The following is a 24868-nucleotide window of genomic DNA, read 5'->3' on the forward strand; positions in this document are numbered from 1 at the left end:
AATGGTACCCAGTAGAGTCCTTTGTGCATTCCTGCCTCTTGGCTTCACTGTTGAAGTCTTTGTAGGATGGTTTTACTTTTGTTAAGTGACAGTGTTTAAATGTTGATCCGTGTCAACAGAACACTGAAGCCATCAATGCATAATTGCATTAATATTAATTCTCATTTCAATGAGAAAGCTGCTTTGTAATCACTTGTTATTTAACCTCGACTGGAACCTTTCCAGGAAAAAAGAGGACCAGTTGGCAGATCTGAGCCATTGTGCTATCTCTCCATGTAGGGAAAGAACAGGAGAGAATGGCAAGCCTTTCCACCACACAGTGTGGTACTGGGCATACATCAAGATTTTCGTCAAAAAAAAGGGAGATTGGTGCTTTTTGCTGGATGTAAGAATCTAGACCTAAGCCAACTCAGGGGGAAATGTAGAGAAGTTATTTGTTGAGTATAGTTAGGAGATCCTGACTCAAGACAGATGAACCCTGGGGTGACTCGCATTTCGATGCACTTCCTGATGCAGTGATGTGTGTGGCAAAGTTTTCTCTTGGAGAAAGTCACTTCGTCTTGGGGTTGGGAACAAGGTGTCTTCCAATGGGGGAAGCGTCCCTCACAGATCCATACAGTGATCAAGGAGGGAATGAGGACCACGGCCTGAGGTCTCCCAGTTGGTGCCAGAAAACTGCTGTTTTGCACATCTCGCCATAGGAACATGGCTAACTGGGGAGGTGAATACTGTGGAAATCTAGGTACAGCAGGGAGCTTGTAGGAAAGAGTGTTTCTCATCATCTAGAATCTCAAAGCCTGGCCTGTTCCTTCAGGTGGTGAGACATTTAGGCTGTATCTGTATTTTACTTCATTCCTTTGTGATTAAGTTGCCAATGGTGTTGCCTTGACTCTGATCAAGGAGATCTCCTGACTTGTTTTTCTTCCAGGAGAAGCCCCAGGAGCTCAGATTGTCTCAAGAGCAGCAGAGGCCAAGGCTCTTGTTGTTAGAGCACCTGGCGAGCCTGGGTCAGCATCTTAAATTCCAGGCAAGTGACTGCTGACTCAGCCTGCCTCTCCTTGCAGCTTGGAGAATAATTGATGCATCCTGGAAACTTCTGGAGAATATTCTGATCTTGGAAAATTGATTTTATAGGTACTAATGTGAGATCTTTTAGTAAGTGAAGCATCACAATCATGGTGGTGTGAACCTTTAAAAATGATAGGATTTCCTTTTTCTTGTGTCTATAACCCAAGATGGGGCTTAGTTGAAAACGCTTTTGCATGTGGATGGGAACTGGGGTGGACCATGACTGTGTGAGACTAGGCTTCTTAGGGAACAAGTGGGAACTGGGTTTCAGAACTCTTCCCTGAATTTGAGTTGGGGTAACTCTGTCATTTCTAAAGAGGTCAGGAACTTGATTTTTCTTCCATTGCTCTACTTCCCATGTGTTTTCTTTCTGAGGACAAGACAGAGCCCAGGTCTCTACCTCTGCCTCCCTCCCATCTTCCCATATTCTTCGGAGTCTTTGTGGTCCTTACTTTTTCACTGGTAAGTGTCTACTCCTCTCTGAAAGCAACCAGCTTTCTTTGGCCATCAGGGACTTCCTGGGTGGCACTAGTGGTAAAGAAAGCCCGTGCCAGTGCAGGAGACATAAGACACCAGGGTTTGATCCCTGGGTCGGGAAGATCTTCTGGAGGAGGGCATGGCAACCCACTCTAGTATTCTTGCCTGGAGAATCCCACGGACAGAGGAACCTAGAAGGCTACAGTCCATAGGGTTGCACAGAGTTGGACACAACTGAAGCCACTTAGCTCACATGCAGGCATAGCTCCTCCCCTCCCCTCCCATCATTATCACTGTCTCTGCTCTTTGCATGCTGAGTCTTTGGACGGGAGACCTGAGAGGGTAGGATGATGTTTGGGGCTTCAGAGGTTCTTTCTTTCTACAAGCCAAAGCTGAGTTAACATCCAAGAACCTTCCTCTTGAGGGACTGGGTACTTGCTCCCAGCTGCCCTCTGGGAAGAAAGGCCAAGATGCTATCGATAGCATCCTCTCAGGGGTCTCTGGAAAAGAGCAAGCAAAGCCACTCTCCATCATGCTGAGTTCAACTGGCTATCCAGCAGGCATTCCCTGAGGGGCCAACATGTGCCAGGCCTTGGGCTTCGTGGCCATGAACCCACCATGCTTCCTACTTTCAGGTTCTCAGCCTCTTTAACATGTCAGGATACCCACAGGGAAAACTGCCTTATCTAAGACCTAGGATTAGCGTCTGCCACAATTACTTCACAGCAGGGCATCCATACCTGTTTTGATGAATGATTCAATGAAAGAAGTGCCAAATGGCTACTAGGAAGGAATTTCCAGGAGGAAAAGTGCTCTGAGATCTGGGGAAGTCAACAGAGAATGTTTGGTGATTGGATAGCCCTGCAAGACCTGCAGGGGATGAGCAGACAGAGGAGATGGGGAGGGCTTTCCTGGCCAGAGAGGACTGACCCCAAGGCTGGGAGGAACAGGGAAGAACAGAAAGGGAGCTGGATATATATGTATACAAACATATATACATATTTCTTTTAAAAACTTCTTTAGTTTTTTTCCTCATTTTACTCTTTTCAACCCATTTTTGCTACGCTCCCCCCCCCCCCCCCCCCCCCCCCCCCGGCATACTCTCTGATTTCCTCTTTGATACTGCGTTTTTTTAAAAACAGGCTGGGGAAGTACTGCATTTTAAAGCCTCTCTTGCCTGCCAAGCTGTGCTCCCAAGTCCTCTAAGCTCCACATGCAGCCAGAATAACTTGAGGATGAAGCTCATTAATAATGTGCATGAGAAATCACATCTCTCCAGGAGGCCAGGAGAGGGGGAGACTCTCCCCCTGTCATCAAGCTTTCAGAAATGGAGCTCACAAATAGGACACCCCGTCCCCACTGCCTGAAGGGCTGGGGCTGTCCACACAGGTGTCCTGGGGGGACATTTCTTGGGTGAAATTTCTCCATCCGAGTGGGGCCTCAACCATAAGAACTTGCTCTCCCTAAGCGTCATTGCTTCCTGGCCCAGCATCTTCATAGATATTTCCAGTTGGAGGAGGGGGATTTCCAATGGCATGTCACTTAGTATGAGCACACCCATTAGTTATAATTAAACAGGCTGCTACAGTGATGACAAATAAATGTAGCACCAAAAGGACTGTGTGGATATTCAGAGCCAGAATGGTAGCCTTCAGATGACAAATCCACCAGGCTTTCCAGCTCTGGAGGGGGCTCAGGAGAGGGATGTCTTCTCCTGGGTGGATGACCTCACATTCTTAAAAGGCAATGCTTCCTGAGAACAGCTGTATCTTGAGTCTATTTCGGACAACATCCTCAAGCCCTGGGACTCTGGGAGCATCTCCTTACTTTTTCTAATATTTGTGAGCCATTTCCCCCTCTGCTTCTTTCTGAATGTATTTGCATCATCCATCTCTGACTTTTTTCTAGGAGGTAAGGAGGCCTGCTGTTCACAGTAGAATTTCCCTGTGATCGGCCACCATCAGTGCCCACACGCCTGCAGGGTCCCAAGGAAGAGCCCATGTGGACACCTCAGCCCTTAACGCTGGACCACTTTTGGTGGTCTCACCAACCAGCCATCATCAGGTGAGGCTAAATCCCATCTTGTGTGCTTGTGGTGAACATATTATTTCATGGCTACCCACCTGGCTATTTGCTTTTATGTTTAAGAAGGCTGTGTTGTTATGCCTTTGATATCCCCTAGGCTCCACGTAGGCAGTGTCTCACTAGGCTTCTTAAAATGTGGACACAAAATATGGGGAATGGGGGAGAGTAGCAAAACCTTAACACAGAATAAATTGGGAGAGGAATGATGGATGACGGGAAGGTTCCCTGGGCAGACGGCAGGGAATCAAAAGGAAAGGCTGTTATTTGTAATAATATGCGTCAATACAGAATGGGCGTGACTGTGTGTTAGTTGTTGTGCTGGTCTTTTGCATGAGGGCAGCATGGGGAGACAGTTGAGAGCACGACCATCATCATTCGGCGCTTGATGGCCTGGCTTTGAAGCCAGTTAGCTTTGCTGCTAACTTGGTAGGCTGACCTTAAGCAAGTAGCTTACCTTTGCTGTGCCTTAGATCCTGCATCTGTAAAATGGGGCCTAATAGTGTTGCCTCCCTCCTGGGATTGCTGTGACAACTAAGTGATATGATTTATGTGAAGCATACAGAATAGGATTTGTATCTTGTGAATGTTAGTGAGTTTTGTCACCTCAGGACGTCCCCATCTTTAGGCATCATTATCTTCACAATTTTGCTAGAATCATACACCCATGTATTTACTTGATATTTAAAGACTATGTAAATTTTTAAAAAATTATGGATATAACATATTGAAAAGTGTGAAAAGCATAAATCAAGAAATCATCATGAAATGTCAAGAAGCAGAACAGGGCAAGGGCCTTGGACACTCTTCTCATGCTCCTTGACTGCTTCGCCAGAGGTACCCCTGTTCTGATTCTCACACTTTTTTTTTTTTTTAATTTCTTTTTTTTTTCATTTATTTTTATTAGTTGGAGGCTAATTACTTTACAATATTGCAGTGGTTTTTGTCATACATTGACATGAATCAGCCACGGATTTACATGTGTTCCCCATCCCGATCCCCCCTCCCACCTCCCTCTCTACCCGATCCCTCTGGGTCTTCCCAGTGCACCAGGCCCGAGCACTTGTCTCATGCATCCAACCTAGGCTGGTGATCTGTTTCACCCTAGATAATATACATGTTTCGATGCTGTTCTCTTGAAACATCCCACCCTCGCCTTCTCCCACAGTGACTCTCACACTCTTCTGTTTAGTTTGCTCATTACACATATGGAATCAGAGGATGTGCATGTGTTTGTGTGTGTCTGATTTCTTTTTTTTATTAATTAATTTTTGGGGCTGTGCTAAGGCTTCGTTGTTACGGGCTTTTTCTAATTGCAGCAAGCGGGTGCTTCTCTAGTTGCAGTGCGCGGGCTTGTCGTCGCAGCGGCCTCTCGGTTGCAGAGCATGGGCTCTAGACCTTGGGCTCAGTAGTTGCGGTGAACGGGCTTAGTTGCCTCGAAGCATGTGGAATCTTCCTGGGCCAGAGATCGAACCTGTGTCCCCGGCATTGGCAAGCATGCCCTCAACCAGTGGACCACCAGGGAAGCCCTGTGTGTGTCTGAATTCTGTAATTCAGTGTGGTGTTTGAGAGCATGGCTCTGTGATTGCGTGCAACTGGGGATCTTTCATTTTCCTTACTGTGTAGGATCCCATTGCGTGATTACAGCACCATTATGTATTTATTCTGCTGTTACTATTTATTTATTTATTTATTCTGCTGTTTGTGAAAGCTTTGTGTTGTTTCCAGTTTCTACTGCAAATAATGGTAGTATTAACATCTTTGTACATGCTTATTAAAACACCTGTATGCTGAACATATATTTAGGAGTATAATTGCTGGGTTATGCACTGTGACATTCAGTTGCAGGAGATAGTGTCAAATCGGCTTTCCAATGGTTGTGCCATTTCATCTGTTTTGTAATCTTTTTATTGATTTGTAGAAATTCTTTATATATTCTGTATACAAGCTCATTTGTCCCTTTGTCAGTAACATGTATTGCAAATACCTTTTGTGATCTGTGTAAACTTAAATGTTAGGTTTATCTTAAGATAAAAACTTAAGGTTTATCTTAAGTATCTTTGTGAAATTGAATTTGATATTGTTTTGTACTGAAAGATGTATGTATATTAGATCAAAGTTTGCCCCTGCTCCAACTAAAATAATTTTCTCTACTCCTCATGGTATGCTTTATCATTCTTTAGGAAACATCGATTATTTCATTTAGTCCTCACAAAGAACCTATTAGGTAGGTACCACGGTAACCCTTGTCTTCTAGGTTTGGCATTGGAGGCAGAGAAGTGTCAACATTTACCCAAAGACACAGCTGACATGAGGATCAGGTGTAACTGCTTGCAGAACTCATATTGTTTCTATCATGTCACTGATCAGCAGGCTATTTTATCATCTCTTATACGCCCTGAATCCTCGAGAGACCCACTGTATTTCCACAGAGTCCTGAGTGCAGTGAGGCCCTCAGCAAACATTTGGGGGTAAATGAATAGATGGATGGATAGATGAATACGTGGATGAATGAGTTGGTAGATGGGTGAATGGATGAATGGAAGGATGGATGATGTCGAGAGTCAGTGTTTTCACAAAATCTCCCTGCCCAGGGAGGAGTCCATTCTCAGGCCAGGCCCTGCCATCACCCCACAGCAGCCGTGCCATGGCCCTTCTCTCCTCAATGGCCTTCGAGGGGAGAGATAAGGACAGAACTGGAGCTGAGGTGAGGAAGTGGCAGGCCCAGCCTTGCCTTTGCTGGGGAGAAGTGTGATCACATCTTTATCAACGTAGGGGCCCTTTTAAGAACTCTTGCTCACAGAGGAAGCAGACACTCATTGTCTGCCTGCTCTGATGGGTTGTTATACCAGCTCTGTCTACATATCCAGACTTGGGATGTGGGCTTTCCTCTGGGGTGCCTTTCATGCCACAGATGGGGGACCATTCTTTGCTCTGTATCTAGGAAGACAATGGGCAGATTCAAGAATTGGTTCCGTGTCCTTGAGACCCGTTGCATTTGATCTTGCTTCACTCACGCTTTCATTTGCACAGCAGAATTTGCCCTTGTTCACTTGAACATTTTCTAGCTTTGTCCCAGGAGCTGATCTGGGTGTTTCTGTATAAAGGATGGTAAATTGGATTCTGTCTAAAGAGCACAGATGAGGATCCCACAGGGAGAGCTCTGCTAGAGATTGGGATGGGGTGATTATGAGCGTCACTGTTCCTAGTTTGAACTCTCTCTTGAGGCATTTGTTGAAACTTTGCTCATACTAAGTAGCTACCAGAACCTTTTCCCATTCTGAGGGCTGGTGACATGCTGTTCTGGACTCTTTCTGAGCACTTGCCTAGGAAAGTGCTTGTTGTATTTAATAAATTGTGTTGATTTATTGCCTTTATTGAACTGCCAAAGTCCTCTGTATTATCAGAGGTGATGGCCTTCTTAGGAAAACATGGAAGGTCTCTTCATTAGCATCCACTTTTCTATGAGGCTTTGGAGGGTGAAATACCGAGATGCACAGTGTTCATTCTGGTGATATATTGAGCACCATCAGGGTGAACAATGGCTTCCGTATAAATCAGGTGGAAGGAAAGAATCGAGGCCATTTGCTACAGGCTTGCAGGAGTTTTGTGATGAAACGAGCAGGCTACTTTTCTTTCCTTCGGTGATGACAAGCTCCTCTCTTAATTTTCCACAAGGGAGTAGCAGCAGGCAGAAGGAGCTCTTTGGGGAGAAGCACACCTCCGCAGTCAGATCGGTCTATGATGTTTCAGCGCATCCCACTTAAGGCTTGTGCTGTGACAGCAGATGAATCACTTGGCACCGTTGTGCCTGCACTTCTTGTCTGTGTTAGTTGGTGCCCTGACCCTCACAGTGACAATAAGCTTCCTTTGTATCCCTCTGCTTCTTGCCCCAGATCCAGCTCAGTCTGAGACTGGCTCTGAGGCTTCCTGTGTGCATCAGGCCCCAAGTTTCAGGGAGAAGCCCAGATGAGCCTGAGAGAGATGCCAAGAACCTCAGGGGGCAATGACGCTTGACACGCCCATCACTTTCCTAGGACCTGCCTTAGGCTTCTATCTTCTTTCAGGAGAAATCTTGTAGAGTCTGGTGCCTGCTTTCACCTCCTTACAGAGGATGCTGTGGGCTTAGGAGCACCATCCCCAGAGCTTTAGATCCTGACAACTGCAGATCCTTCTGTCTTTCTCATGGATGTGTCTGTCAAGCACTCAAAGCTCTGTGGATCTTTTCCACATCTGGCTAGAAGCACTTATTGCTCCTTGTACGCTTAGAGGAGAACACACTTCCACTCCAGGGGAACTCAGGCCAGCACCCGTGGGAACCAGAGACAGTTCTGAGTTTGAATCTAGCCAAGCTGTGTGACCTTGGGCAGATTACTTAGTTTCTCTGGGTTTCAGGCCCCTTATTTGCATGAGGGGGATAATAATGCCAAACTCAAAAGATTATTGCAAGGACTAAATGAGCCCATGTTTGCCAAGTGCTTAGCAGCGTCTGACACATAAAGCCTGTTCAAACAATGCCAGCTATGATTATTAGCGAAGTTTTCATAAATGCTCGTTAAGCGGGGGCTACTTATAGCTGTAGCCAGCTATGTGCCCTGTTAACTGTAGGCTCTAAGAGTAAAAATGGTGAGTGAAACTGAGATGCCCCTGCCTGCAAGGAACTTCAGTTCAGTTCAGTTATTCAGTTATGTCCAAATCTTTGTGACCCCATGGACTGCAGCACACCAGGCCTCCCTGTCCATCACCAACTCCTGGAGTTTACTCAAACACATGTCCATTGAGTCAGTGATGCCATCCAACCATCTCATCCTCTGTCGTCCCCTTCTCCTCCTGCCTTCAATCTTTCCCAGCATCAGGGTCTTTTCCAATGAGTCAGTTCTTCATATTAGGTGGCCAGAGTATTGGAGTTTCAGCTTCAGCATCAGCCTTTCCAATGAATATTCCAATGAAAGCAAGGAACTTAGTGTTCAGCAGATGAGACTGGAAGTGAAACAGACAATTAAAATACAGCATGAGAAGTGATGTGGGTGGTGGTGATCACTGATCATTGCTGTTCAGTGGCTCAGTCACATCTGCTTTGTGACATAGACACCATGTGTGCTTCATGACACCACAGACGCCAGGCCTCCCTGTCCTTCACCATCTCCGGAGCTTGCTCAAACTCATGTCCATTGACTCAGTGATGCCATCCAACCATCTCATCCTTTGTCATTCCCTTATTCCCATGCCTACAGTCTTTCCCAGCATCAGGGTCTTTTCCAATAGTCAGCTCTTCACATCAGGTGGCCAAAGTATTGGAGCTTCAGCTTCAGCATCAGTCCTCCCAATGAATATTCAGGGTGATTTCCTTTAGGATTGATTGGTTTGATCTTGCAGTCCAAGGGATTCTTAAGAGTCTTCTCCCAACACCACAATTCAAAAGCATCGATTCTTCGGTGCTCAGCTTTCTTTATGGTACAACTCTTACATCCGTACATGACTACTAGAAAAACCATAGCTTTGACTATACGGACATTTGTAGGCAAAGGGGTGTCTCTGCTTTTTAATACAATGTCTAGGTATCACTGATCACAGGATGAGCATATAGGAGGGGTCTCTAATCCAGTCTAAGGTCTGAGTACTGGCCCTCCCCAGGCTGAGCCAAGCCTTCAGAAGCTGACCAGGACAGGACAGGCTAAGGAGTAAAGGCAATGTTGGAAGCCTTCTGTTTATAGCTGAGCAATTAGAGGTAAAATCTTCACACACCCCCTAACTCTGGCCAACCAGAAAAACCTTCCACTCCCATGATGTCTCTCTGCTCTTTAAAAATTGATCAGCCTAATTTCTCTTACCGATTGTCATCTTTCTTCCTTGCTGGAATGGGCGCCCCCTACCGGCAGGGCTCTGGGCTGTCAGTTACATCCATAGCACTCAGCATAGGGTGTGATAATTTTAATACTTTGGCCACCTGATGTAAAGATCTGACTCATTGGAAGAGACCCTGATGCTGGGAAAGATTGAAGGCAGGAGGAGAAGGGATGACAGAGGATGAGATGGTTGGATGGCATCACCGACTCAATGGACATGAGTTTGAGCAAGCTCCAGGAGATAGTGAAGGACAGGGAAGCCTGGCATGCGGCAGTCCATGGAGTCGCAAAGAGTCAACTTAGTGACTGAATTGAACTGAACTGAACTGATGTTAATACATTAAGTGAGATGGAGCAGACATTAAGATTTGCCACACTTTGCCTTTCAGAAATGCCCAGTTAAAACTGCTGGGGGCGACCAGCAGAGTCAGTTCTGTATGCCTCCCTTCCTCTTCTCTCCTTCTCACAAGCTGGGGCCTGACTCACAGTGGGGAGGCTCTGGGCTCCTCCGACCCCCAGGCTTGGAGCTGAGCTGGGAGTTGTACTCATCCAGGCCAAGTAGGAGCCTGCAGCCCCCTCCTGAAGCTGGTTTCCATCCCTTTGCTCCGGCAGGGGGCTCCTGGCTGTTCAAGGCTGCTGTACTTCATATCTGATAATCGATGCTGCCCTTATCTTGGGAGGAAATGCTGCCCAGTGATATCACACACTGAATCGATTAAAAGCAGAACTTTGAACTTGTCTGTTTGGAGAGGTCCCTGTAGAGTGAATCACTCAGTCCTCCTTTAATGCGGTCCAGATGCCTGCCAGAGACCCCATCTGCAGCTCAGGAGCAGCTCCGTGGCAGGGCCAGAATACCCCGAGTTTTCACAGGTTGCCCGGGGCCAGAGCCAGAGGGTTTGTTTATCTACAATGACATCACCTTCTTCAACCTACCCATCCCCCTTCAATTTTTGGTTTTGACTCACTTCAAAGAGAAAGACTTCCACGTTTTCTCTGCTTTTTCTGTTTTGTTTTAGCTTTGTGTTTTAATCCAATGCTTTACCATCGCTGTACCTTCTTTGTAGAGAAAATCCCCAACAGATGGATATTTGTATCCATTGCAATTATCCCAGCCCTCCGTTATGTGGGAGGTGGAGGTATGTGAGCTGGTCTCGTAACTCAAAAATGAGGCTAGGAAAAAGAGGAGTTGAGGAAGTATGTGATCAAGGCTGGGTTTGTGCTAGGGACACCTGGGGATTCAAGAGTCCTGAGGGAGACACATGTGGCCTAGAAAGGCTAGGAAGACTTCTGTCAAGGAAGTGGGACTGGAATTGGGTCCTGAAGGAGGAAGGAAAGATTTGAAGAGAGCTGGGGATGGGTAGCTTGATAAAGCCCAGAGCTGATGATGAGTAAGTAAGCCCAAGAAGAAGGAGCAGGCACTGCCAGAAGTATAGGTGGGCAGGCTTAAATGCGATGGTCAGAGAGCAGAATATGCTGAGTATGATGGTTCATTTATGTGTCATCCTGGCAAGCTATGGTGCCCAATTATTTGGTCAAACACCACTGGAGATGCTGCTGTCAAGGTATTTTTTTAGATACTATTTTGATCAGTAAATTTTGGGTAAAGCAGATTACTGTCCATAAAGTGGGTGACCCTCGCCCAATCTGCTGAGACTTTAAGCACAAAGATCAAAGTTTTCAGAAGAAGGGATTCTCCTCGAGACCATCACACTGACAGCCTGCCAGTGTTTCCAGCCTGCTGCCCTGCAGAATTCAGACTCAAGACTGAAGCACCCACTCTTAATTACCAGCCTACCAGGCTGCCTTACAAAGTTTAGGCTTGCCAACCACCCTCCCCACAGTCCCATGAGCCAATTGCTTAAAATAAATCTTTCCCTCCGTATATCCACTTAGATCCTTTTGTTTCTCTGTAGCACCCTGGCTACCACCCCGATCAGAGCCAGGCTTGGCGGAGTGATTGTAGTTCAAGGGCAGTTTTGGAGAGCCAGGCTCCATTCGCCGGGTATTTGAGGACTAGATACTGAGTCAGATTCTGCAACCAGGTTCCATGGCCACGAGACTCTGCCCAGAGGGGCTCACACAAAGGGAATCCCAGGGACTCTAAATTGGAGCTTCCGTGCAGAAATGTGACAAGGATTCTGGGTGGAGCCTGGCTCACTCCCAGTTTTTTCATTTCTTGCATGGAGTTGGTTTTAATTGACAAGAAGTCCCACTACCAGTGGACGTTTTCTTGTTAAAACCAACACTCTTGCATTCTGTTGTGCAGCAAAAAGATTGCTTTTTTTTTTTGGCAAGCAGGCCTTGGATTTTTCTGAGCTAACTGTGAGAGAAACATCCCTCCTGAAGGCCACTGTGCAAGTGAGTCCCCGCAGAAACATGCCTGCGCTGTCAGGTGTGGGGAGAAATGTCTTTAGTAAGAGTAGGTCACGGAATGAGACTTCCCCACTGCAGTGTGGATGGGCAGGAGGGGTTTCCACAAGGACAAGTCTTAAGAATCTCCGTAAAATTGCATGACTCCATCTGTCTCCTCTCTCTTCTTTGGCTTCAGATGAGCTGAGCCATTTAAAAATTCCCCAACGAGAGACCCTAGACACCAGAAGAAGTGATGAACAGATTTTCAATTTGGCCCCGATTTGCATGATTTTTTTTTTTTTTGGCAGTGGAAATCATTGTCTGAACTAGAGGTTGGAGATGGGGAGTCGGTTTTCCCTAGAAGAGGCAGATTCTTGATTGGTCTGGACAGACTGCTGGTGCTCTGGGCGAGCTCTAACCTCAGTTTCTGGAAAGGAGGAAGATGTGGCAAACAGGGAGGTGGAGAGGAAATTGATGATCTGAGTGGTAAAGAATCTGCCTGCTAATGTAGGAGACATGAGATGCAGGTTCAATCCCTGGGAAGATCCTCTGGAGAAGGAAATGGCAACCAACTCCAGTATTCTTGCCTGGGAAATCCCATGGACAGAGGAGCCTGGTGGGCTATAGTCCATGGGGTCACAAAGAACTGGACATGTCTGAGCACACAGGCATACACACATGCTCGTGCTGACACTCTCCCTAAGCTGCCTCTGGGCCTTGACACTGTGTCCTTTTCTCCAGCCTAAAGTGGGGTCCAGCCCCACCCCTACTTCCCACAGTCCTTTATATACCAGTACGGACCTTCCAGGAGCCTGCTACGGCTCAGTGTCAAGGATCTTCCAACTCCGCAAGGTGTTGCCCCAGCGCCTTGTTCAAACCTTTCATCCTAGCCAAGTGCCCTCCAACCTCTCTCCTCTTGCCAAGTCAGATCCTGCCTCCTGGCCATGGAAGCTCAGCTCCTGTCCCCCCAACTCCCCAAGATGGTGAAAGGAAGACTACCTCCTCCTAGGACCATGTTCTTTGGAAATAAGAGTCAGTTTGATCTGGAGAGGACTCTGAATTCACAGTAGTCATCGCAGCATAAACCTCAAGTCTAGATGAAAAAACTGTTCCAGTCCCACAAGTGGGTGCGATGTCCGTGTCCCCTGAGAAGACCTGGAGAGACACCAACTTCTGAGGGCCTGTCTTGACTCCTCCCTGCAGCCTTGTGAGGGCAAACCCACCTCTGGGGCCTCAGTTCAGTTCAATCACTCAGGTGTGTCTGACTCTTTGAGACCCCATGGACTGCAGCACACCAGGCCTCCCTGTCCATTACCAGCTCCCAGAGTTTACTCAAATTCATGTCCATTGAATAGGTGATGCCATCCAACCATCTCATCCTCTGTCGTTCCCTTCTCCTCCAACCTTCAATCTTTCCCAGCATTGGGGTCTTTTCAAATGAGTCAGTTCTTCATATCAGGTGGCCAAAGTATTGGCGTTTCAGATTTAGCATCAGTCCTTCCAATGAATATTCAGGACTGATTTCCTTTAGGATGGACTGGTTGGATCTCATTGCTGTCCAAGGGACTCTCAAGAGTCTTCTCCAAAACCACAGTTCAAAAGTATCAATTCTTCGGTGCTCAGTTTTCTTTATAGTCCAACTCTCACATCCATACATGACTACTGGAAAAACCATAGCTTTGACTAGACAGACCTTTTGTTGGCAAAGTAATGTCGCTGCTTTTTAATATACTGTCTATGTTGGTCATAACTTTTCTTCCAAGGAGCAGGCGTCTTTTAATTTCATGGCTGCAGTCACCATCTGCAGTGATTTGTTTCTCCATCTATTTGCCATGAAGTGATGGGACCAGATGCCATGATCTTAGTTTTCTGAATGTTGAGCTTTAAGCCAACATTTTCACTCTCCTCTTTCACTTTCATCAAGAGATTCTTTAGTTCTTCACTTTCTGCTATAAGGGTGGTGTCATCTGCATATCTGAGGTTATTGATATTTCTCCCCACAATCTTGATTCTAGCTTGTGCTTCCTCCAGCCCAGCATTTCTCATGATGTACTCTGCATATAAGTTAAATAAGCAGGGTGACAATAAATAACCTTAATGTACTCCTTTCCCGATTTGGAACCAATCTGTTGTTCCATGTCCAGTTCTAACTGTTGTTTCCTGACCTGCATACAGGTTTCTCAGGAGGCAGGTCAGGTGGCCCCTCTGGGGCCGAGGCCTCACTTAAAGTCCCTTCAACAGGGCAGAAAAGAAAGGGCCAGCACTCTGTGCCGGGCGAGAAGGGAGAGCCGTCGGGAGAAGTGAGTATTGCGGGGGGTCAGGGCCAGGGCAGGAGACGGGTCAGGATTGGAGGGGGGTGCTCTGCTGTGTCCCGGGAGAGGCAGGGCTTCCTTGTGAGGCCGTGACCGCACCGAATGCAGAGCGCCCCTCAGCCCTCGGGCACCGAGCCCCTGCCTCACCAGCCGTTGCTTTCTCCCTTCAAAATGTAGACTGAGAGGCTCATCATTAAAGTGGTGTTGACCAGAGAGAATTAAATGATAAAAATGATAAGATGAACTCTTAATTAGAGCCCACGGGACTCCAGGCAAGGCCTGCAGGCAGTTTTTGAGAAAGGTCTGAGGGATCTCAGCATGTGGGCAGCAGGTGCCAGGCGACAGACTGGGCCGCGGGCACCACTCGACCCTGTCATTTTACACATGAGAAAACCGAGGTCATGGACAGGAAAGTTGCTCCTACTGGGTCTTGGGGGACCTGAACCCATCTGGGGATCCCTCCACCTCAGCTCAGGCTTCTCCAAGGGCTTCGCATTTCGAGGATCTACCTACACAGGGATGCTCCTTGGTTGGTACTTATGACAGCTTTCATTCACCCAGTCATTCATTGTTCAACACATATTATAGAGTGCCTTCCATGGGCCAGAGAGTGGTCTAGACACAGGATAGAGCTGTAAACAAAACCAGAAAAACAAACCTCCCCTCACAGAGTTATTATTGGTGTATATTTCTTTTGGTAGGGGGAGGAGACATAAGTTGAGCACACATTAAATACTATGTCAGAAAGTGGTAAGGGCAGTGGAGAAAATGCAGACAGGAGGGTGCAGGGTCCCCTCTGCAGGCTCTCTGGTCAGAGAGTGGTAGGAACTCTTGGGCAGTTGTAAGATAGCTGACAAGATTCCCCTGGGCCAACCCCTCACACCAGCCTCCCCCGGCCTGCACCCCTGTGAAGTGGAAGGAGGATGGAGTTGGGGACCACAGTTCACAAGACCATATGAGAGGTACCCAAGAGGCAGGGTCCTGGGGGCCAGGCCTGGGCTGTGGGATGAGCTGGCGAGGTCAGGGCGAGCTTCCCCACAGAGGGAAGGCCGGGCTGGGCACTGAGGATGTGGCCTCGCGGAAAGGGCAGAAGGAAGGCTGAAGAAGACGGTCCTGGTTGGCTGGGGAGCAGCATGTGGGAGGGGAGGTAAAAAGGGATGAGACAGAAGGTGAAGTTGAGAAGCAGTGTTGGGGGACAATGAAGAACCCACTAAGCAGGCTTTATCTCCCAGACATGGAGGGCTTCCTGTGTTTACCACTGGGGGATGATATCAGGAAGAAACCACCTTTAAAAAGGTCCCTCTGAATAGATACAGAAGATGTGGGTACATATATACAATGGAATGTTACTCAGCCATTAAAAAGAACAACTTAGTTTGTTGTTAATGATCAGTTGTGTCTGACTCTTTGGGACCCCTTGGACTGGAGCCCACCAGGCTCCTCTAGCCATGGAATTCTTCAGGCAAGAATACTGGAGTGGGTAGCCATTCCCTTCCCCAGGGGATCTTCCTGACCCAGGGACCAACCTGGGTCTACTGCATTGCAAGCATATTCTTTACTGTCTGAGCTACTTAGATTGCCCCATTAAAAAGAATGAAATATGCCATTTGCAAAAACATGGATGGACCTAGAGATTGCCATACTGAGTGAAGTAAGTCAGACAGAGAAGGAGAGATATCATATGACATTATTTATATGTGGAATCTAAAAAGAAATGATACAAATGAACTTACAAAACAGAAGGAGACTCACAGACTTAGAGAACAAATGTATGGTTGCTGGGAGGAAGAATGAGGGGAAGGAATAGTTAGGGAGTTTGCGAAAGTCATGTACACACTGCTGCATTTCAAATGGATAAGCAACACGGACCTATTGCATAGCACAGGGAACTCTGAAGCCTAGATGGGAGGGGAGCTTGGGGGAGAATGGATACATGTATATTATGGCAGAGCCCCTTTGCTGCTTGCCTAAAACTATCACAAAATTGTTAATTGGCTACACCGCAATGCAAAATAAAAAGTTTAAAAGTAGATGCCTATATCCACTTGCACATTTCTTATAAAATAAATGAAAATAAAAAGGTCCTTCTGCCAGGTACAGGAAAGTTGTGTTGGAGCAAAAAGTCATCTACGATCTAGGGCAGTGATGGTGGGATGGAGAGAGGGGGTGGACGCAGAGGGGGAGGAAGGACCACAAGACTTGCTGCCTGAGCTCCAGCTTCCTCCAGGCAAAGCTGATTGTCTAGGTTTTGGCGAGACCTGAAGGATCCTGTTTCACTGCCCTGCGCAGGTGGCAACTCTCCAAGATGGGAGAGAGACCTGAGCACCCAGGGGATTTCTCCAAATGTCAAGTCTTTTGCTCTGACTGCCATATACACCTCCCAGTCTCTGCTTCTGTTTCCACCTTCACTGAGTCTGGCTCAGACTTGGCCAGCTCAGATCCAGCATACCCAGGGCGGGGAGGTTGTCCATTGGCAGAAAAATCTGGGGTCAGCCCAGGGCTAGAGGAGATACATGCGATCTATTCCTAGAAAACCAGCCAAGAAAGGAGTTTGGAGGCTCTTCATGTGTGGGGTCTACTTATGTGCCTCAAAGAAGCCCCAGGGCAGGTCTGAGTCCCTGCCAGTCAACAGGTACATATTGGGTAGGTTAGGACACCAGGGACCACTCTAAGGATCTGACTAGCCTGGGTCCCTTGGCTTGTTGCAGTCTGGCTCTTTATTGTTATTGTTTAGTCGCTCAGTCGTGTCTGACTCTAGTCAGAATTGTGTGTGACTGTACCCTGCCAGGTTCCTCTGTCCATGGGATTCTCCAGGCAAGAATACTGGAGTGGATTCCCATTTTCTTCTCCAGGGGATCTTCTCAATCTAGGGATCGAAACTGTGTCTCTTGTTTGGCAGGCAGATTCTTTACCATGGAGCCACCAAAGAAGCCCCTGTACACCCCAAATTTTAGGGGCCCCTGTCAGACTTCAGGGAGCGTACAAATTTGGCAGTGTATACTCTGCCAAATTTGGGAGTGTACAAGACCCAACCCAGTGCTTGGTGGTCTGTCCCAAGAGTCTTTGCCTGTAGCCTGCACCAGACTCTGGGTCTGGTAGGGGAATCTTGCTTGTGATTCCAAGCTTACTTAATGCCCCTGGTGGAATCCAGACAGGTATAACCAAAGCCACCACTGAACAGAACTGGGCTGGCTGTGATGGGGGCTCTGGGAACAGCCAGAATCCTAAAGGGACATCCAGGCCTATTAGAGCCGTGGTTGCTGTTTGAGTTGTAGCTGCTGAGGCCTTCGGACTCACCTTCGCTGGGGGAGCCCTCAGGAGGGACCTAGACTCTTGTTATGGGGAGGCTAGATGGGATACTGGAGACTGAAGATGGAAAGTGACCCACATTTAATGCAGCATGGGGGCTAGCCTTCTGCCACTCTCTTCCAGCCCACCGCCTCCTCCTTGACTCCCTGGGGTCTTAAGTGAACTATGAGCCCACGCAGGCCAGCACAGGACTGTCCAGACTGAGGGCCAGCCATCTGAGGTGGGCACTCTCCTCTGCCTCAGCCAGGCAGCTGCGCTGGGCTGTGGTTGGCTTCCCCACCCTCTCTGTGCAGACTGAGGTGGGTGTGTACTTCATGCTTAATTATAGTGCTCATAACTAGAGAGGAGCTGCTGGGAAGCACATGTCATTTTGTTTGGGGATAACACGCACGAAGGCTGCAAAGTATCTATTAGATCGTCCCGTCCTGCCTCTGCCAGACGGGTGTCAGATCACACGTGCTTTTCTCCTGCCTGCGACTCAGGCAGGGATGGGGGCTGGGCTGGGCCTCCTGAAGGCTGGCAGCCCCTCTGCTTTCTCTCCAGCTCCGCTCTCCTTTTCCTTGTCTATCTACTCAGGTTTTCATCCATGCATCTGGTTCTGCTGGCCTTGCTCTCTCGTGTCCTCCCTGTCAGCCTCGATTCCTCCAGTCCCTGTTCCTGGAGACCCCACTGTGTGGCAGGCCTGCCCCAGCTTAGTTTTGGGGGTTCAGACAGAGATACCCACCCACCCATCACAGTCCAGAGCGACATGAGACCTGCCCACAGATGGTTCTGATTTAAGGCTAAATATAGGTGCACCATGCAAGGAGGGAAGGGAGAGGTCACCCTGGGCTCTGCTTGTTGGGATGCTTCATGGAAGAGATAGCCTTTGAGCCGGGAGAAAGTCACCAGGTGGGCAGAAGGGAGGTGTCTCGCTGGAACCTGCAGCCCCTTTCTCATCCTATTGTTAATATCCTGGTCTCCCCCACACCTTCTTGGTCATGGATTGATTCCCTCTAAATCTCACCTTTACCATCTCAGTCCTTCACACCTCCCTCTTCTCCGTCCACCTCTGGCCCATTTTAGACACAGTGAAGCAGAGGTGGGAATCTGGAGACGAGAGAACTTAGGGCCATAGCTGTCTCCCATCTTCAGCTTCCTCACCTGCAGAATGAGGGGTGAGGGCTCATCTCTATGACCCCTTCAGGTCTGACGTTCTAGGAGTTTCTAAACTAGGGAGCCACTCAGCAGAACCAGGGTCCAGACGTGGCAGCCTTGCATCTGTTTTTCTTCCTCTTCCTGACTTTAGCCACCACGGCTCTCCTGGCAGCTCGCAGATCTGCATCTTCAGCACAGGTTCCCCGCCTGAGTGATGGAAACACATCTCCCGCTGCTCTCTGCGTGTGTCTCCGGAGGTGCCTTAAAATCAGCACATGCAAAAGGGAAGTTGCTATATTGTACACCCCCCTGGTTCACCTGCTGCCGCATATATGTGCACCACACATTCACATACTCACATCCTCCTGGATCCTGTTACTTTCTTAAAACCACTCCACCAGGATAAAATCTCAGGAGAGCTAGACATTGTGGGGCATAGGTCTTTTGCGACCTGACTGTAGGCACATCTATCAAGACTCCCTGCCTCCCCAGACGCTGGACCCCAGCCAACCCTGACTGCTGAGCATACCTTTTCTGTGTCTTTGCATGCGTCCTTTCTCTGGTCTAGAAGCTCACTCTCCAACTCATTCCTTAAAACCCAACTTGCCTCTCACCTCTGTGTTGAAGACTTCCCAGAGATCACTTGTCCCAGTTGATGAGTCATCGCCGCTCCCTCTTGTCTGTCCTTGATAGCACTTCTCAGTTAGTTATTATCAGTTTACTGTGATGAACAGTGGGCACCCCAACTCCCATTCATCTTTTGGCTCCAAATTTTTCTAGCATGTTGCCCAGCATGTATTGAGTGCTAAGGATCTTGTTCTTTCGATGGAACTGAGTCCTAATGATTGCCCTATGGTGCTCACAGTCCCTTGACATCATGGATCTGTCCGGAGTCAGGAGTACACCTGACTATAACTGACAGCCCACCCCAGAGGGCGGTACAGTGGGGAGCAGCAGTAAGTCCGTTTTCAACTTGATGCCTGCCCTGAGTTAGGTGTTAGGAGTTTTTTCCTCAAACTGGGGTAAGCCCTTGAGCTGACCCAGAAGTTCTGAGCATTTATCACTGAGTATTGATGACCACGTATTCCACCTCTCCACCTGTGCCTGGAGATGAGGGAAGAAATACAAGAGTATTTCCCTGGTTTATCAGCTCTCCCTCTCTCAGCCCGCGCTCAAAATGATTTCTTAGTTCTCAGCTTTTCTTCCTCTGATCAAAGTGCCCAAGGCGGTGAGCACCAGGAGGGGAGCCCGAGCATTTCTGGCTCAGTCTCTCGCTCCCCTCTTCAGCGTTGTTTGAAGAACCTGTAGCCCAGAATTCTCCAATCAGGTGGGCGTGGTGGCCTAGCTGCAGAAGGGTCTCCAAGGGCTTGGTGAGGGCATGATGGCCCTGGGATACTGGGGGCTCCTGCCTTGCCTCCACCTGGATGAGATCAAGGCTGCCTGTGTCCTTCCTCGTCCTCTTTTTCCCATTCTGTTCACTCAATCGCTCTTTTTCTCTCCAATGAATTCAATGCAGAAAATCCATGAGCAGGATTTCTCTCTTCAAAGGATCAAATAACCTTTCTTTTTTTTTCCTCCCTTTTAATTTTTTTTCCCCCAAACTGCAAAAGGAAAACATGCAAACAGACTTAGAGTTAAAGGTGAGAGAAAGAAAGAAAAGTTGCTGCAAAGTAATTTCAACTTGAGAAGTAGAGCGGTTGAAACCCAGAAAAAATGTGCATTCAGCAATATGGTCCGCTCCTACAAATTAATTAACCCAGAGCGCTGTGTAATTAGTGTGCGGGGTAGGGAATTGAGCAGCTCACAATATCCCTCACCCATTGTGGAATTACGTTCGTGAAAGAATTTCCTCTTCCTTACCCAAGAGACTTGAGAGAGTCACCCCGTTGGTCTGGTACCAGCAGGTGCTTCACGGCTGGAGACACATTTGGGACTGGGTTTTGCCTGTGAGGAGGGGGTCTTACAGCTGCATCCCCCTGATGTCTACCTTTGTACATGGCATAGCTGGGCCGTCACAGAATGAGGAGGAGGCCAGTCAGTTCTTCTCCTGGAGAAATGGACCCTGAAGAGACCCTTCTGCCCATGTGCTGCATCTAAACTCTGAGTTCTTGCTTTTTTTTCTTTTTTTTTTTATGTTTTTTGGGGTTGATTTACAATGTTGTGTTAGTTTCAAGTGTGTAGCAAAGTGAATCACTTATACATATATGTTTGTATGCCGTGCTTAGTTGCTCAGTCATGTCCAAATCTTTGCCACCCCATGGAGTGCAGGCTCCTCTGTCCATGGGGATTCTCCAGGCAAGGATACTGGAGTGGGTTGTCATGCCCTCCTCCAGCGGATTTTTCCAACCCCGGGATTAAACTCAGGTCTCCTGCATTGCAGGTGGATTCTTTACCAGCTGAGCTACCAGGGAAGCCCATGCATATATGTATATCCACTCTTTTTTAGATTCTCCTACTGAGTAAAGTTGATGCTGGTAAAGATTGAAGGCAGGAGGAGAGGGGAATGACAGAGTGTGAGATGGCATCACTGACTCAATGGGCTTGAGTTTGAGCAAACTCTGGGAGGTAGTGAAGGACAGGGAAGCCTGGCATGCCGCAGTCCATGGGGTCACAAAGAGTCAGACATAATTTAGTGACTAAACAACAAATGAGTGAAGTAAGTCAGACAGAGAAAGACAAATAATCATACAATATCATTTACGTGTTGAATCTAAAAAAGAGGGGGAATGGAGAGTTAGTGTCTAATGGGGACAGAGTTTCAGTTTAGGAAGGTGAAAAATTCAGGCGATGGATGATGGTGAGAGTTGCAGAATAATTGAATGTACTTAGTTCCACTGAACGGTACAAATATGATTAAAATAGTCTTTTATATTATGTGACTTCTACCACAATTTAAAAAAATTAAACATTTTTAAAAGGCTACTTATGAACTTATCTACAAAATAGAAATAGAGTTTAAATGTAGAAGACAAACTTTTGGTTACCAGGGTATAAGGAGTGAGGGAGGGATAAATTGGGAGATTGGGATTGATGTATACATATTATTGTATATAATTAGGTAACTAATTAGGACTTACTGTATAGCACAAGGGACTCTACTCAATACTCTGTAGTGGTCTATATGGGAATAGAATTCAAAAAATCAATTTCCCAATTTTGACATGAATGTGGATATTTATCACCTCTTGAGGAATTAGGAGAATTCAGGTCTGTAAAGTGCTTGCAGGGCTGTATTTGAAGACTCTGTGGCTGATATTGTCACAGGAACCTTTATGGTGGGGGCATGCTTCATGGGGGTCATTGCAGGGGTTGGCTAACCACCTTTTTCCTTTTTTCCATACACTCTTTTGGCATCTAGTAAGGCCAATGGACTTGCTATCGACTGAATGTTTTTGTCTCCCAAATTCATTAGCCCTAATTCTCAGTGTAATAGCATTTGCAGACATGCCTTTGAGAGGTAATTAGGTCATAAGGGTGGAGCCCTCACAAATGGAATTAGTGCCTTAAAAAGAAGAGATATGAGAGAGATGATCTCTCTCTGCCACATGAGTGTAAAACAGGAAGTTAGCTATCTGCAAGCATTTCCTCACCAGACACTGACCTTGATCTTGAACTTCTAGGCTGCAGAACTGTGAGAAATCCATGTCTGTTGTTTAAGCCATTCAGTCTGTGGTATTTTGTTATAACAACCCGACTAAGACAGGACTCATCCTCAGAATGTTTTTAAATGCAAAAAATAAAATATATAAGATTACAAAGGAAACTAATAATATTGACATACAGTTATCAAAATACAAATAAAACAGATATGTGGTATAGTCATATGTGTGCTTCTTTATTATTAACTCATCAAAAAGCAAGCTATGCTTATGGGTTTAATAACTGACATGTCAGAAATAAATAATATTTTGAGAAATCTGCAACAATCATACTAAAATAGCTGATTTCAAATAGCTGTTGACAAATCATGTGTGTGTGTTTGTGTCCTCAGTCATGTCTGACTCTTTGTGACCCCATGGATTACAGTCTGCCAGGCTCCTCTGTCCATGGGATTTTCCAGGCAAGAGTACTGGAGTTGCCATGGGTTGCCATTTCCTTCCCCAGGGGATCTTCCTGACCCAGGGGTTAAACCTGAGTCTCTTGCATCACCTGCATTGGCAGGTGGATTCTTTACCACTAGCACCACCTGGGAAGCCTGTTCACAAATCATAGCATTGCTAAAATAACTGTGGTTTATTGCCCACATTTGTCATTGAAGGAAATGCTATAGTTCAACTAGAGGCTAGTAAAAAAGAAGACAGACATTTTCCCCATCTGAGTTCATTGACCCTCTGACTTCTGTCCATGGGCCTTTGGATGAGTTTCTGCTGATGAATAAATGGGTTTCTTAGGAAAATGATGGAAACATTGGTGACTTCTACTGAGTCCTTCTATAAATTCCTCTGCTTGTCCCTCTCTGAAGGGGAACTGAAGGATTGATTCCTTGGAGTCAGGTGTCACTGAGGGTTGTTGCGAAGGACTTGGAGAAGCGAAAAGACAGAGACGATAAGGGAAACATCACTATGACTTGTGCATGTTAAGAATCACTGGGTTGTTGGCCTGTGCTGTGAGCAGAGGGGTGAAAGTGGATGTGCGCATGGTTAAGGGATGCAGGGCCACATGCTTCCCAGAGGGGAAGCCTGGATGCTTAAGGGGTAAATTGGCAAAAGGGAGGTAACGTGAGGCTAGACAGGGTGCAGGGAGTGAGTGCTGGGGCATCTTAGCTCTTCAAGGTAGGCTACCTCTTTGGGCTGTGGGCAACTGGGGGCTCTCAAACTCATCAGGATAAGGGACGTAGACTTGTGTTGTGGGCATATGGCTTCTCAGATGCACCTAATCACATGGTTTGAAGTCCCAGTCTTCTGTAAGTTCTCCACGAGCCAGGTTTTAGCATTATCACGTGTACTTAAATCATTTTCACCTACAGGTCATTGACTTCCTCCACAGCTCCTTCCAGATTCAGGCTTCATGAACAAACATTTGTAAGCTGGTTGCTCATTTGCCATCTATTCAGTGCTATGATAGCTGAAATCATCTCTGAATAGGAAAATATTTTTATCTGTCTTAGTTGCTATTCAGAGGACCTGGGATGGGCCATTGAACGTCTGTACTTGAGAAAGATAAGTTGCTCCAGGTAATGTTTAATTTTACTAAAGAAAAAATCCCAAAATGACTTTTCCCCTAAGTTAATAGTTTTTGTCCTTGAAAACAAAGCCGACACAATACAGGTGAATAATACCTTGAAGTCTTTGTTCTCTGGGCTGAGTCTCAGAGCTGAATGCATCAGACAGGGTGCTAAAACTTGTAGGCAGAGGTATAGAATCCCAATCTCTACCTTTTAACATGAATCCAGGCTCTTCTAGATACCAGGCCAATCAAGTGCCCCTCTGGAGACCTAATGGGAAGAGATGAGAATAGATGAGAATCCCTGTTGCATATTAAAAACTACTGTGACTTCCCTGGTAGTCCAGTGGTTAAGAATCGACTGCCAATGCAGGGGACAGGGGTTCAATCCCTGACCTGGGAAGATATATGCCGCAGAGCAACTAAAACCAGTGTGCTACAACTACTTGGCCTGTGTTCCACCAGAGAGACCACTGCAATGAGAAACCTGTGCACCGCAACTAGAGGGTAGCACCCACTTGCTGTAACTAGAAAAGCCCGCTTGCAGCCACGAAGACCTCTGCGCAGCCAGAAAAAAAAGAATGTTAGTTATATTGTATTTTTTTTTTTTTACAAAGTCTTCAAAATTTGGTATGCGTTTTATATTTAGAGCACATCCCAGTTTAGATTTGCCTCATTTCAAGTGTTTTGTGGTCACGTGTAGTAAGTGGCTGCCGCACTGGATAGTGCTTCTCTCTCCCTCTCTTTCTCCCTCTGTAATAAAATGTAGTTGACACACCATATTATGTTAGTTTCAGGTGCACTGCATAATGATTTGGTGTCTGCATACATTACTAATGACCATCACAATAAGTCTAGTAATCCAACTGTCCCTGTACAAAGTTATTACAGTTTTATTGACCACATAGTGAAAAGTGAAAATGTTAGTTGCTCAGTCACGTCCGACTCTTTGTGACCCTATGGACTGTAGCCTGCCAGGCTCCTCTGTCCATGGATTTCTCCAGGCAAGAATACTGGAGTGGATAGCCATTCCCTTCTCCAGGGGATGTTCCTGACCTAGGGATTGAACCCAGGTCTACCTGCACTGCAGGCAGATTCTTTACCATCTCAGCCACCAGGGAA

The 24868-nt window shown here is 46.9% G+C and overlaps 1 protein-coding gene across 3 annotated transcripts in view; it reads left to right on the forward strand.

The window, feature by feature from the left end:
- Positions 1-24868, forward strand: part of LOC122442017 (translation initiation factor IF-2-like) — a 377694-nt gene that overhangs the window by 342982 nt on the left and 9844 nt on the right. For 2 of the 3 annotated variants that reach the window (XM_043469267.1, XM_043469268.1), the window contains exon 5: positions 3454-3609. The gene's annotated coding sequence lies outside the window, so the exon portion shown is untranslated. Of the gene's footprint in view, positions 1-928; positions 1029-3453; positions 3610-24868 lie in introns of those variants that run through there. The other variant, XM_043469269.1, reaches the window with a different exon arrangement.

Source organism: Cervus canadensis, chromosome 5 (assembly GCF_019320065.1).
Source record: "Cervus canadensis isolate Bull #8, Minnesota chromosome 5, ASM1932006v1, whole genome shotgun sequence".
Classification (NCBI taxonomy): domain Eukaryota; kingdom Metazoa; phylum Chordata; class Mammalia; order Artiodactyla; family Cervidae; genus Cervus; species Cervus canadensis.